The 13,494-nt window shown below is 42.9% G+C and overlaps 2 non-coding genes across 2 annotated transcripts; both read right to left on the bottom strand.

The window, feature by feature from the left end:
* Nucleotides 1–12,430: 12,430 nt before the first annotated feature.
* On the bottom strand, nucleotides 12,431–12,502 carry trnag-ucc (transfer RNA glycine (anticodon UCC)). Its single transcript has one exon. It is a non-coding gene; the product is annotated as a tRNA-Gly (tRNA).
* A 508-nt stretch (nucleotides 12,503–13,010) lies between these two features.
* Nucleotides 13,011–13,082, bottom strand: trnag-ucc (transfer RNA glycine (anticodon UCC)). Its single transcript has one exon. It is a non-coding gene; the product is annotated as a tRNA-Gly (tRNA).
* Between the last annotated feature and the right edge of the window lie 412 nt (nucleotides 13,083–13,494).

Here is a 13,494-nt window from a genome sequence, read left to right as displayed (position 1 = left end):
GAGGGATTCACCTCACCAGAGTCACAAGTCGACCCAAATGACTCAACCTTTACTCCTGGCGGATCCCTAACAACACACGATTCAACAATGTCGTAAGTTCTGACTTCAAGTTCACTAGGGTTGTCACTACAGATCAAAGAAGTGAGGCTAAATGCATTTTGTCTTGTTACATTTGTAGGACTGAAAGTGCTGCATACATGGATAAAAAATACATTGTATTTGAGTCCTGCCTGAGGGAGCTTTTTGACACATGTCCAGTGTGCAAGAGACAATGCGAAGTGCAGCAGCAACAGAAGGGCACATATGTTGCATTTCATCAAACTGTGTGTGTGTCTGTGTCCAAAATGCTACTACTCTAGGAAATGGCAAAGTCAACCCATGATTAAGAACACCCCAGTTGGCAATGTACATGTATCTGCTGCTACATATTTCACTGGTGCATCCTTCATCCAGCTGGAAAAGGTAGTACTATTAATGTTTTGTCTTCCAAATCATATGACACTTTACACCAATAGACAATTACTAAACACTGTTTGTATTATTGTTATGTTAGCTATGCAGCAAAAAATTGTGCAAATAGCGACCACCAACTAAGTAACTAAGAAACTAAAATCTGAGCCCTTTCACTACTGCTTACAACCACATTTTGATACCTAAGACATGGATGACTAACAACATGTACAGACATATTGCATATTTGTCAGTAGGCCAGGACAGGGTGAAAAAGTGTTAAATAAAATGTATTTGTGTTTTCTCTTTTTTTCAGGTTTGTCCAAGAAACTGCAGAAACTTGCTAAAAACAAAGACTGTCTGATTTTGAAGTGGTTGCATGCCATAAAGAACCATGTGTACTACAGTGCAACGTCCTCAACATCGGGCCCAGAGAAGGTGGCAAAGTGGACATCCATAATAAATCACATGCAGGATGTGCATACTCACGACAACCCAATCTACCCAAAGTGTGCACATGCTGACCGGGTGCCGAAGGATAAAAACAAGTGGTTTCAGCCAGGTGAGAAAAAAAAAAACCTTTCCAAATGTAAAAGGTAAAAAGTACTTTGTGATAACTGATACTGTTTTTCTTTCAAATTCATTGTATAAACTCACCTTTCTCAAATGCAAGATCAACACTTATGGCACAGAACATATTGCAATCAAATTAAAAGTTTGTATTTGATAAATACCTGTTGTTATTCAAGGGTGCGTTGCACTGTACAAGGTAGAAAAGACCCTGACTAACAAGAGGGTCCTGAAAGACGTGGAGAAGCTAAGCCACCACTACCAGACTTCGACGCTGGAGTCCTTCCACAGCTTGGTCCTGCGCTTTGCTCCTAAAAATGGGGTTTTCCCATATGTTGGAATGTTATGCAGGTAATATACATTATAATGAATTCTGTAACAGCATTTGACTAAGTTGTCACCTGATTACACACACCTGCTCACAATTAAGCCATGTGAACTTTTAAAAACTCTGTTTCCTTGTTTTAGTGCCAGTGTGTTTCGTCCATGCCAGATCACCAGAGCTCTTCGTCACAGCCTCAGTTTTGTCAAGGAATCCACAAGTTTTCGATCCTCTTAGTGAGCAACGTTTTTGTTTGTAAGTTTTCTTATCATAGCCTTTCTGCTGATACCTTAGTTAAGATTTATAGCCCTTTTGTTTTCCTCCTTGGGAGAGATTTCTGTTTATAAATTTTCACAGCCATTTAAGGAACTCCAATCACTAGGATTGTGATTTATTTTTTATTTGATAGATTGATTAGATCCTATCATTTAGATTGTGTTTTGTTTTCGACCACGTTCTCGGTTAGTTAAAGATCGCCAATCAATAGGATTGTGCTTTTGAGTTAGTTTCCTCTTCGGAGTGATTTTTTGTTTCCTGTTAATAGTTCCGCAGCGTACTTTTGAAGAGCGCTGCATTCCCCATTAGTTATAGTCTTTCATAGCCTCACTTTTGTTTTCCCTCAGTAAGAAGATCTTTGTCTTGTGTTTTGCTAAAGAGTGCTAATAAAGACTATTAAAAGGCCTCTGCGTCTGAGTCCTCTCTGAACCAGCTTGTCATAAGTAACTTATTGGGCATCATAACCGTTGGAACTAAAAATCAAAACAACACTGTCTCATTGATCTGCATTTTTATATTTACATAGGTTGTACCTTGCATCCATGCATCACAACGAAAATTCCAGCCATGAGCAGGCAACAGCTTCAGGCCAAGCTGTCTACAGAGAGTCGTATCCGAAGGCCATGAAGGGAGAAGCCGCCGCAAAGCCAGTCAAAACAGACCCCACGTACAGTAAGTCAATAAAAAAATTTATTCACATGAAAACGTTTTACAGAAACTGACAAATACTGACAACTAGTGTTGTTGTTGTTTTTTCTTCCTTATTAACTTAAATTAACACCTAACAACAAATTTAAATAGCTGAAAATGTAATGACAGTAAAGAAATTACTGTCTGAATGTAATGTCATGGTTCTTTGTTACATGTTAAAGACTATGTGGCTGAAATGATGAGGCTGGTGTTCCAGGAGGTGATAGAGGACCCAGAGTCTTTCGCCAAGGACATGAGGAAGATCACAATCCCAGAGACCCTGTCAGCCCAGTATGACAGACCCTTAAAGGAGGAAGTCTTTGCCTCACACGTGACCCGCTTCAGTCAAGGGGTGGGCGGAAGCCAACATATTGTCCAGCCAGCTCAGGAAACTCCTGGCGTATCCGGCACACAACACACGACGGGATGACGACTCGTACACGTCGTCCCAAATAGCCCCAGCAGCGACTAGGAGGTTTTTAACCATGAAAACAAGTTAATATATGTAAGTAGACCTCCATAACTAACATATATGTGCGATGTCACCTTTAAAGTTAGACTTAAAACTTTTTGATAAAGCTTATAGTTAGAGCTGGTTCAGGGAAACCTGGACCATCTCTTAGTTATGCTACTATAGACCTAGACTGCCGGGGGATTTTCCTGTGGTGCACGCACATTCATTCTCTCACACTAAGGATATGAATATGACTTTTTATATGTCATTAACCTTGTCTCTTTCTCTCCCTAGTTTGTGTCTTCCCTTTTTTCCCTCTCTCTCTCTGTATTCTCATCTTGCAGGTTGCAGGATCAAGATCCAGTTTTCGAGGCTATCCATATCATAAATATCATCACCATTATTATTGCGCTATAATTAAAAGTCGATATCATTGACTGTATAAACTTGTAACTTGATACAGTTGTTGTGTATCTGCTCCTGGTCTCTCTCTCTCTTCTGTCTCTACCTCATCTCCCTCTTGTCCTTTCTCTCCCCCCTTTCTGTCCCCCATTTTCCTTTCACCCCAACTGGTCGAGGCAGATGACTGCACATCTCTGAGCCTGGTTCTGTCAGAGATTTCTTCCTGTTAAAAGGCATTTTTTTTCTCTCCACTGATGCCTAGTGCTTGCTCATTGTGTGAACTGTTGGGGTTCTCGGCTCTCCTTGATGTTGTCTATGTACAGTGCCTTGAGATAATGTATGTTATGATTTGGTGCTATACAAATAAAATTTAATTGAATAATGTATTTGGAAAGGTGAAAATATTCAACTGGGCTAGATGGTGTACCTACAAAGAATATACTTTCACTTCTTTGCTATTTGATTGTCCTTGTATTTTGTATTTTGTCAGTTTGATACCAATATGAGTATTGATACTTGTCATAATGTGTGAGACTCTGTCAAGGAACTTGTTCTAATTAATGTTAAAAAAAATAAATAAAAAAAAAAAAAAATGCTATAATTTTTACATTAAATGTCATTTAGCAGACACTTTTATCCAAAGCGACTTACAATGGAATTGAGTACAACCAGCCAGGGGTGGAGTCAAACTTGCGACCATGATGTCTTTCGCACACTTTTCGCACACAGGGTACCGGTCTTAAGCACTGAGCCACTCCACCCCGTTTAATTTAATAAATTGATTTTCCATGTACTCATTTAACTGTTTGCTCCGGGAAGGTGTGTCCCAAAGCAGATGTATTATTCACTTTTCATCAACCCATTTGTTTCTCACTCACTTCCATTTACCCACACATTGTGCCGATGATAACGGGAGCCAAACACACTTTGTATAATTTGCTACCTGGGCCACTCAAAGCACTATATAAAACAGGAACAAATTCCGTTAACTCAGCCCCCACAACTCATCATCTCCCAAGTGACAGGAAATCCTGCTCTTCTCAAAGACTACAATCCCTCAGCTCGACTTTCTCAATCTCAAAAAATTGTCAATCTACCTTCTTCCTTACTTTCTTTCCATTTCTCTTTTCTAACAACACTCTACGCCTTTTCAAACAATCAGTTTGAACATGTGCCTATTATAGGAAACACTTCCTCAGTCAAATGGTGCCAGAGTGGAACATCTTCAACAACACTTATACCCCAATTACTATTACTAATTACCAATACCAATTTCTATATATTCATTTATTTTTTAACAATGCATCCACTATAATGAACAAATCCATAATAAAATTGGGTATTTTGCTCGTCAATGTAAAGGACCATCTCTCGCTCAGCAGCCCTTCTGGCTTCACAGCCTGCAATGACCTCATGTCAAAAACAGCTTTTCCTCCTCAACACAGGCCGTACGCCAGGTGAAGACTGAGCTTATGTCAACACGCACATAAGACATAAGACAACACAAAGCCATGGCACACACATTAAAACATCACAGAACAATACAGAACAACACAAGACAACACTTAGTCTAAATCTAAAATTTTACTTTAAAAGAAATCTTAAGTTTGAACACTTTTTGTTAAAATTTTATCTTCTTCTCATCCTCTGCTCTCAGTCATCTAGGATCGATCCATTTATATACTGTTTTTTTCCTACCGAATTTTGTTTCTACGATTATCTATCCTTGATAGACTTCTTCTCCATGCGTGCACGCTATTAACCTCAACTTTCATCATCTATTTTCATCTGCAGTCTCACTTCTTTGATTAAATAAACCCATGCACTTCTTTCCTTTAGAGATTTTCCTTTTCTTCTTCTCTTTAACTTAAGTTTTACAACTTCTATGCTCAATTTTCACTTAGTAGAGGAATACCATGTCTTACAGTTTCTTTCAAAATCTGGCACCGCATATTCAACTTACTTAATTTTCACGCTTTCTTCCCAAAGTACATGACTTACAGGAACCCTTATTCGAGACAGAATGTAGCTCTGTTAATGTGTTCATCTACGTCAGATACTTTAATGGTCAATATGGAAATGAAACCACTCTACCGATGACCCAAATCAGTGGACAAGAGCAGACCGCTAATTAGCACCACCAAGAAGCAGGAAGCTAGTGTTAACGGCAGTAAATCAACCAGTAGTAGTCATCCCTGGAACTCTTTTGGTGCAAAGCCAAAGCATAAATTAAGTAAAGATAAATCACCTCCCTCAAATATGGGATGACGGTAAACAGGCAGAACCCAACACCCGGAGACTCGTGATACAACTCAGTGGCCTGCACTGCCATCACACAGGAGGGTGTCTTCAACCCCAGTACCAAGGAGAAAACAGCCGTGGACTATGGCTACAACATAAAGTAAGACACAGGGATTCTACTAGAGAACAGTTTTGCTCCACTTTCACAAGACCCTGACTCCCCAAAAGAAAGGTCATCTTCCAGCACCAGAGAAAGGTATGAGGCTAAATCATATACTAAAAGGCTGCAGAAGCAAAATAACGGGCCTCAAACGCTGATAGTGGGTGACAGAGTTGTGAATGAGATAAAATACTTCTGCAGCAACAAAAACACCAAAGTACTCCATGTACACCATGTCATTGGTACTGTTTTACCAAAGTGAATTTTATTGACAATTTAAAACAAATTTGGGAACACAGACACCTCTTTAAGGCAGATGGATTTTGCCTTCACAAGTCAGGAGTACAGCTGTTAAGCTCCTACATTCTTTTTATTTTGTACGTCAGTCACCAGCAGCCACTTCCAAGGACAACAGGGGAGGTAATCCAAAACAACAGATAAGACAGCTCCACCAGGAGACTCCTAACTTTCACCTTCAGGCCAGCCTTTCATTCCTTCCACTCAGTCTGGACTCCCCACTTCTGGATTTCACCGACAGGATGAATGACCTTGTCACCCTCTCCTCGTCCAGTCCCTCCCATTCCACCACACAGGAAACAACCATCACCCAAAAGTCGCCAAGCCCCCCACCTCCTTTGAATCATATCATCTGTGAGTCTGACTGACATGTGCCGGGTCCAGGCTGTAATACTTATACCAATAATGTTTTCCCCCAGGAAAAGTCATGGCCCTATGGAGTTCAAGTAGCCTTCTCAATCCCTGTGATGATAGGTAACAGAAGAATGGTTAAACTGGTGAGAAATAAAAATGGCTAAATTACACCTGTTTAATTTGTTAAGTATAGCTGTGACGGAGTGACACGTAACTAATGGCACACACACACTCGCTGGTAGAGCGCAAAGACGCACACACTCCAACTGTGCACACACTGTGATTACACCAGAACTGTGGACATTATGTGTGTACATGGGGATGAACATAAATACCCCACAGCAGATTTGACTGTTAGTATTAATGAACAGCCTTACATGTTGAATGCTGGTGTGGTGGAGAAATTACCAGTGGATGCCTTGCGTTCTTTTGGATTTACTGCTGGTAACAGAAACACCAGTAGAAACAGACTCTGGGGAAAATGGTGGTGGTGGTGGTGTTGTTGAGGGGAATGTTACTTGCCCAGTAATTACCCAAGCCTAGACAAAGACTGGTGTCCCACTACTCACAGACTCTGACAATAGTCTGTGAGGGTGGCACTCCAGAGCCAAAAGCTGAGGCCACTGATGACCAACCTCTCTCAGACTTTGACAATAGTTTGTTCGAGGGTGGCACAAAGGGCCTAAGAAAATCCAGGCATCAACGACGCTTTGAAAAGCAGCTAAGGTCAGCAGTGCCTGAAAGCAAAAACCTGTTGTCTAGCGCAATGTGGGATGTACCTGAAAATATTTCTATGTTGCAAAGTGGAGATGACACTCTAAAAAATATTTTTGCTAAGGTAACAAATGGAAACTGTGGGGGAAAAATGTATGGTTGATAAGGGGGTGTTGTACACAATTGACAATGATCACAAGCGTCTAGTAGTGCCTGTCCAATGTAGAGACATCATTATGCACCTTGCACATTCACTACCATGGGCTGGACATCTTGGCCGCCACAAAACATATTTGCGCATCAGTTCACGTTTTTACTGGCCCTCCATGTACACTGATATTCAGAAATACTGGGCTACATACCCCACCTGTCAGAAATCATGCACTACCCGTAAATTCTGCAGCCACTTCCTGTCATATCAATTCCATTCCATAGAATCCCCATGGACATTGTGGGCCCTTTGCTGAAAAGCCGTGGGGGTCACCAATACATTTTGGTCGTGTGTGACTATGCTACCCGGTTCCCTGAAGCTTTTCCCCTATGCACAATCACTGCACCTGCTGTACTGTGAGCCCTGGTGCAGCTCTTCTCCAGAGTGGGGATCCCAGATGAAATTCTGACCGATCAAGGGACTAATTTCACCTCCAAGTTGTCACAGTTATTTTACAAACAGCTGGGCATATCACCCATCAAAACCACGCCATACCACCCACAAACTGATGGTCTGGTGGAACGTTTTAACCAGACGTTGAAGAGGATGCTGCAAAAGTTTGTTGATGACACAGGCAAAGATTGGGAGTGCTGGTTGCCTTTCCTCCTCTTCACCTACCGTGAAGTTCCCCAGGCATCAACTGGTATCTCCCCGTTTGAACTGCTGTACGTTTGGGACGTCCAGGGGCCAATGGATCTGCTTCAAAAGCACTGGGAGGCCCCATCTTCCAACTTACATGACAGAGGGGTAGTGCAGTATGTGCTGGAAATAAGGCCAGATACCAGGAGGAGGTAGAGGTCAACCTGTCTGAAGCTCAGAAACATCAGAAGACCTGGTATGACCAACAGGCTCGACACTGGGAGTTCCAGCCAGGCCAAAAAGTCTTGCTGCTTCTGCCGTCATCTAATAACAAACTTTTGGCCAAATGGCAAGGCCCATATATCATTACACGGAAGATGGGCCCAGTCACATATGAGGTACATCATCCTGAGAAGAAGAAGCCAAGGAAAAGTACCATGTCAACCTTCTGAAGGAGTGGAAGGAGTGTCCAGCCTCCATTTCCAGCCAGGTCCTGATGGTAAGGAAGGTGGAGACAGAAGAAGAGCATGGCACAGGATTGGAAACCCTGGCAACATCTGCTTCTCCTGTGCTAACTCATCTGGAACAGCAACAAGCAACCCAACTCCTGCAGGTTTTCAAGGAGACCCCTTCCTTGTTCACTGCCAACCCCGGAAAGACGACATATGTTGAGCATGCCATCCGTTTAAAGGATGGACAACCCGTACACCAGCGTCCCTACCGGATTCCACAGCATCTGGTGGGAAAATGACAGCAGGAGGTGGAGGAGATGCTTGGACTCCAAGTGATTGAGCCATCCAACTCATCATCCAAATAGAGTGGTGCATTACAGTGGTCATCGTTTTCAAAAAGGATGGATCGCTGCGGATATGCATTGACTTTAGGAAGCTCAATTCAATTTCTGAGTTTGATGCCTACCCTATGCCAAGGATTGACGATCTACTTGAGAAGCCCGGAGCAGCTAAGTACATCACTACCTTGGACTTGTGCAAAGGATACTGGCAAGTGCCATTGGCGAGGTCATGTCGACAATATACTGCCTTCCGAACTCCAGCAGGACTTTACCAGTCGATCGTGATGCCTTTTGGACTACATGGGGCACCTGCTACATTCCAGCGATTGATGGACAAGATACTGGAAGGTTGTGACCACTGCAGTGCTGCCTACCTTGATGATGTGGTTATCTTCAGCGACAACTGGGAGGAGCATGTTTGTGATCTGCACTGGTCCTAGGGAAGATTCAAAAAGCTGGACTGACACTCAACCTCTCCAAGTGTGAATGGGAGAAACGGGAAACAAGTTACCTAGGATATCAACTGGGCCGAGGAGAGGTGTGCCCACAAGTGGATAAGGTTGAAGCTATCCAGAAATGCCCTCGTCCTCGAACAAAGAAAGAGGTACAGTCCTTTCTAGGATTGGCCGGATGGTACCGAAGATTTGTGCCCCAATTCGCAACCATTGCCGCCCCACTCACTGAGTTGACCTGTAAGGACCAGAAGAACCTGGTGAGTTGGTCAGATGACTGTGAGGCCGCTTTCAGCACCTTGAAAGCTCACCTGTGCTCTTCCCCAGTTCTCTGGAGTCCAGACTTCAAACAGAGGTTCCTGGTGCAAGTTGATGCATCTGCCATTGGTCTAGGAGGCATTCCGGGAGAGGAGCGTCCAATCTTGTACCACCGAGCACTGACCTGGATCAACACCATGAAAGACCACAACAGTCGCCTGACTCGATGGTATCTCTCCCTCCAACCTTTCAGATTCAGCATCCGTCACCACTCTGGTAAAGTCAATGTGGTAGCAGACTGCCTTTCCAGGTTGCCGCACACTGACAACCTCCCAGAGGAGGGGGATGATGTGACGGAGTGACACGTAACTAATGGCACACACACACTCGCTGGTAGAGCGCATAGACGCACACACTCCAACACACACCCGCTGAGAGAGCGGCTGCGCACAAACACACACGCCGCCACACACTCGCTGATAGAGCGCACAGACAGACGCATACACATACCGAAATGCTTTGCCAGTTTTCAATTCAATTCAATTCAATTCAGTTTTATTTGTATAGCTCCAAATCATAACATACATTATCTCAAGGCACTGTACATAGACAACATCAAGGAGAGCAGAGAACCCCAACAGTTCACACAATGAGCAAGCACTAGGCATCAGTGGAGAGAAAAAAACTCCCTCTTAACAGGAAGAAATCTCTGACAGAACCAGGCTCAGAGATGTGCGGTCATCTGCCTCGACTGGTTGGGGTGAAAGGAAAAATGGGGGACAGCGGAGAGATGGGGGACAGAAAGGGGGGGAGAGAAAGGACAAGAGGGAGATAAGGTAGAGACAGAAGAGAGAGAGAGACCAGGAGCAGATACACAACAACTGTATCAGGTTACAAGTTCATACAGTTAATGATATCGACTTTTTAATTATAGCACAATAATAATGGTGATGATATGGGTAGCCTCGAAAACTGGAGCAGGGTATATTGGGTTACAGACACCTATTTTTGCTCTCCACTAAATTCAATTATTTTGATTATTTTGAGACTTCTATAGGTTCTTTTGGAAATAGCACTTTGGGACATTTCATGTTTTTTTTCTCGATTTTCACCTGTAAATATTTTTTCACGGTATGCATCTTGGCTTGGACAAATAAACAGAGAAACAATATCAGTCGACTACGCCATCATCTTTGGGTCTATTGAGGAGTTGCAGCAGAACCCCGTGACAATAGCATGTCAACCACAATATATACCAGTGTCTCCTGTTATCTTCACATGGTTAGCTCTACTCAATATCAGATCCCTAGTCAACAAATCACTATTAGTTAATGACATATTGAAAAACTTATGATTCGGCCTTCTTTAAATTTAAGTGATTACATTCCTAAGCACAAACCTCAACAACAACTCAGGACGGTGCCAGCCACAAATCTCTAATTACAAAGGCCTCAGTGTAGCACTGGCACCAGGGGTCGCGTTAACCGAATATTTTCCGTCATTGACCGTTTTTTTAAAACGGTGACGGAAAAATCTGAGGGCCATCCGTCATTTTGACAGATTGCAATTCACACCCCTGACCCTTGGTGGTGAAGAGCATATTACAGTAATTGGCTCTTGTAGAAGAAGAAAAGTAGAAAAGAAGAGCGAGGAAGCGGCAGTAAGGAGGTTAGGCGGGAGTACAGAGTTCAGTGGGAGCCGGAGTTCTCCTGGCTGAGGAGGGAGGATAGAAAAATGTTCTGCGACAAAATAAAGATTCCCATCGGAGCATCTGAGCATAATTTCTGACCTGGACACCGTACTCACAGACGCTACGGGTAGCGCCTGTGCTACGGGCACCGGTCTGTGACCGGTGCCCGTGCAGCTGATCCACCAGTGCAGCTGATCCACTGGTGCAGAAGGAGCGCATGCTGCGGGATTTCCTACCACGCGCAACTACGCGCAAGCAGGCACGCAATTCTAGTCCATGTGGACCAGGAGGAAGGTGTGAGACTGTGCGTTTAGGCCACAGGTGAACTGTTCATATTTCACTGCAATATGAACAATGCAATTGAATAAGTCATTATTATCATTTAAAGTGACCGGTAAAAATTGATTATGACGGGATTTTTATGACCCTGTCAGTCAAAATGACAGACAACGAAAAAGTCTAGCGCAACCTCTGACTGGCACCAGTCATTTATCTACAAAATGTGCCTCTTTATATTTTTGTTGTGTCTGCCCTGACTGGAACAGAGGACTGATTACTCAACTATACAGTCCTCCCAAAGGTTAGCGCTATGTATCAGCAGAGAAAGGCCTCCAAAACCCTTTAAATATCCTAACTCTGGGTCTCACAGGCAGACTGACAGAGGATGCCCAACATCTACTTGTTCAGCATTGTCTCAGTTCTCTTCAGATCTGAGCTGCTTACAATAAATCTTTTCAACTAAACTCATCTCTGACTCCATCCTTGGTCGACTCACTTAATAATCAAACCTCCACAACAATTATGGCCTATGATCTAGATTTTTTACTTCTCAGTGAAACATGGCTGACTGAATGTAGCTGTGGTACTATTCTTAATGAGGCAGCACCAACAAATTACAGTTTTATGAACTGGTAAGAAAGGAATCTATATTTCAGTGCATGGAAATTACATTAGGTGATTTTAGCTCTTCTGTATATCTCTGTTTTTTTATGAAAAGGCGATCCAGTTATTTTTTCATATTTTTTATATTTTATATTTATAGACCTCCAAGATACTCATTCACTGATGAGTTTGCTGAACGTTGAGTTTATGATCACCAGTTTAGAAGCACAATAGTACAACTTTGCCACACTGCCAATAAATTGAGTAAGGAACTTGGTAAAGTAAGGCTCAGTTGGGATGTTAAGGTACTATACATTAAAATCAGCACTGTAAAAACTGCAATGTGAAAGTAGATGGACCCCAAGATATTTAAACTTCCCTCCTCCAGTAAGAAGCAAAGTACAGTTTTCAATGGTGTCGCAGTGCTAAGCCCAGTGAAATCGTGTTTGCGCTTAGAATACAGACACAGCATTGACTGTACTTAAGAAAGGTCTTGGTGGCTTGTAGCAAAAGCCCTACGGTTTGCAATCACTCTAGTCAAACAGTATGTAGAAGGGGTGGTTGTGTTGTCATGAAACACAGACACAGTGAGGACCTGTCGCACGTGGTCAACTGGAGGATTCAAACAGCCTCTATGCGATGGCCGGGAATCGAACCCGGGTCAACTGCTTGGAAGGCAGCTATGCTTACCACTATACCACCATCGCTTGACATGTACTGCAGAAGTCAGGCTTTAGGAAAGCGAGTCATAGAATTGAATCATGTTGAGTTTATGATCACCAGTTTAGAAGCACAATAGTACAACTTTGCCACACTGCCAATAAATTGAGTATGACTCTGCAGAGGTAAGGAACTTGGTAAAGTAAGGCTCAGTTGGGATGTTACGGTACTATACATTAAAATCAGCACTGTAAAAACTGCAATGTGAAAGTAGATGGACCCCAAGATATTTAAACTTCCCTCCTCCAGTAAGAAGCAAAGTACAGTTTTCAATGGTGTCGCAGTGCAAAGCCCAGTGAAATCGTGTTTGCGCTTAGAATACAGACACAGCATTGACTGTACTTAAGAAAGGTCTTGGTGGCTTGTAGCAAAAGCCTACGGTTTGCAATCACTCTAGTCAAACAGTATGTAGAAGGGGTGGTTGTGTTGTCATGAAACACAGACACAGTGAGGACCTGTCGCACGTGGTCAACTGGAGGATTCAAACAGCCTCTATGGGACGGCCGGGAATCGAACCCGGGTCAACTGCTTGGAAGGCAGCTATGCTTACCACTATACCACCATCGCTTGACATGTACTGCAGAGGTCAGGCTTTAGGAAAGCGAGTCATAGAATTGAATCATGTTGAGTTTATGATCACCAGTTTAGAAGCACAATAGTACAACTTTGCCACACTGCCAATAAATTGAGTATGACTCTGCAGAGGTAAGGAACTTGGTAAAGTAAGGCTCAGTTGGGATGTTACGGTACTATACATTAAAATCAGCACTGTAAAAACTGCAATGTGAAAGTAGATGGACCCCAAGATATTTAAACTTCCCTCCTCCAGTAAGAAGCAAAGTACAGTTTTCAATGGTGTCGCAGTGCAAAGCCCAGTGAAATCGTGTTTGCGCTTAGAATACAGACACAGCATTGACTGTACTTAAGAAAGGTCTTGGTGGCTTGTAGCAAAAGCCCTACGGTTTGCAATCACTCTAGT

This window comes from Solea solea, chromosome 3 (assembly GCF_958295425.1).
Source record: "Solea solea chromosome 3, fSolSol10.1, whole genome shotgun sequence".
In the NCBI taxonomy this organism is placed as follows: domain Eukaryota; kingdom Metazoa; phylum Chordata; class Actinopteri; order Pleuronectiformes; family Soleidae; genus Solea; species Solea solea.
The sequence above is the reverse complement of the archived record's forward strand: the minus strand, read 5'-3'. Positions and strand labels throughout refer to the sequence as shown.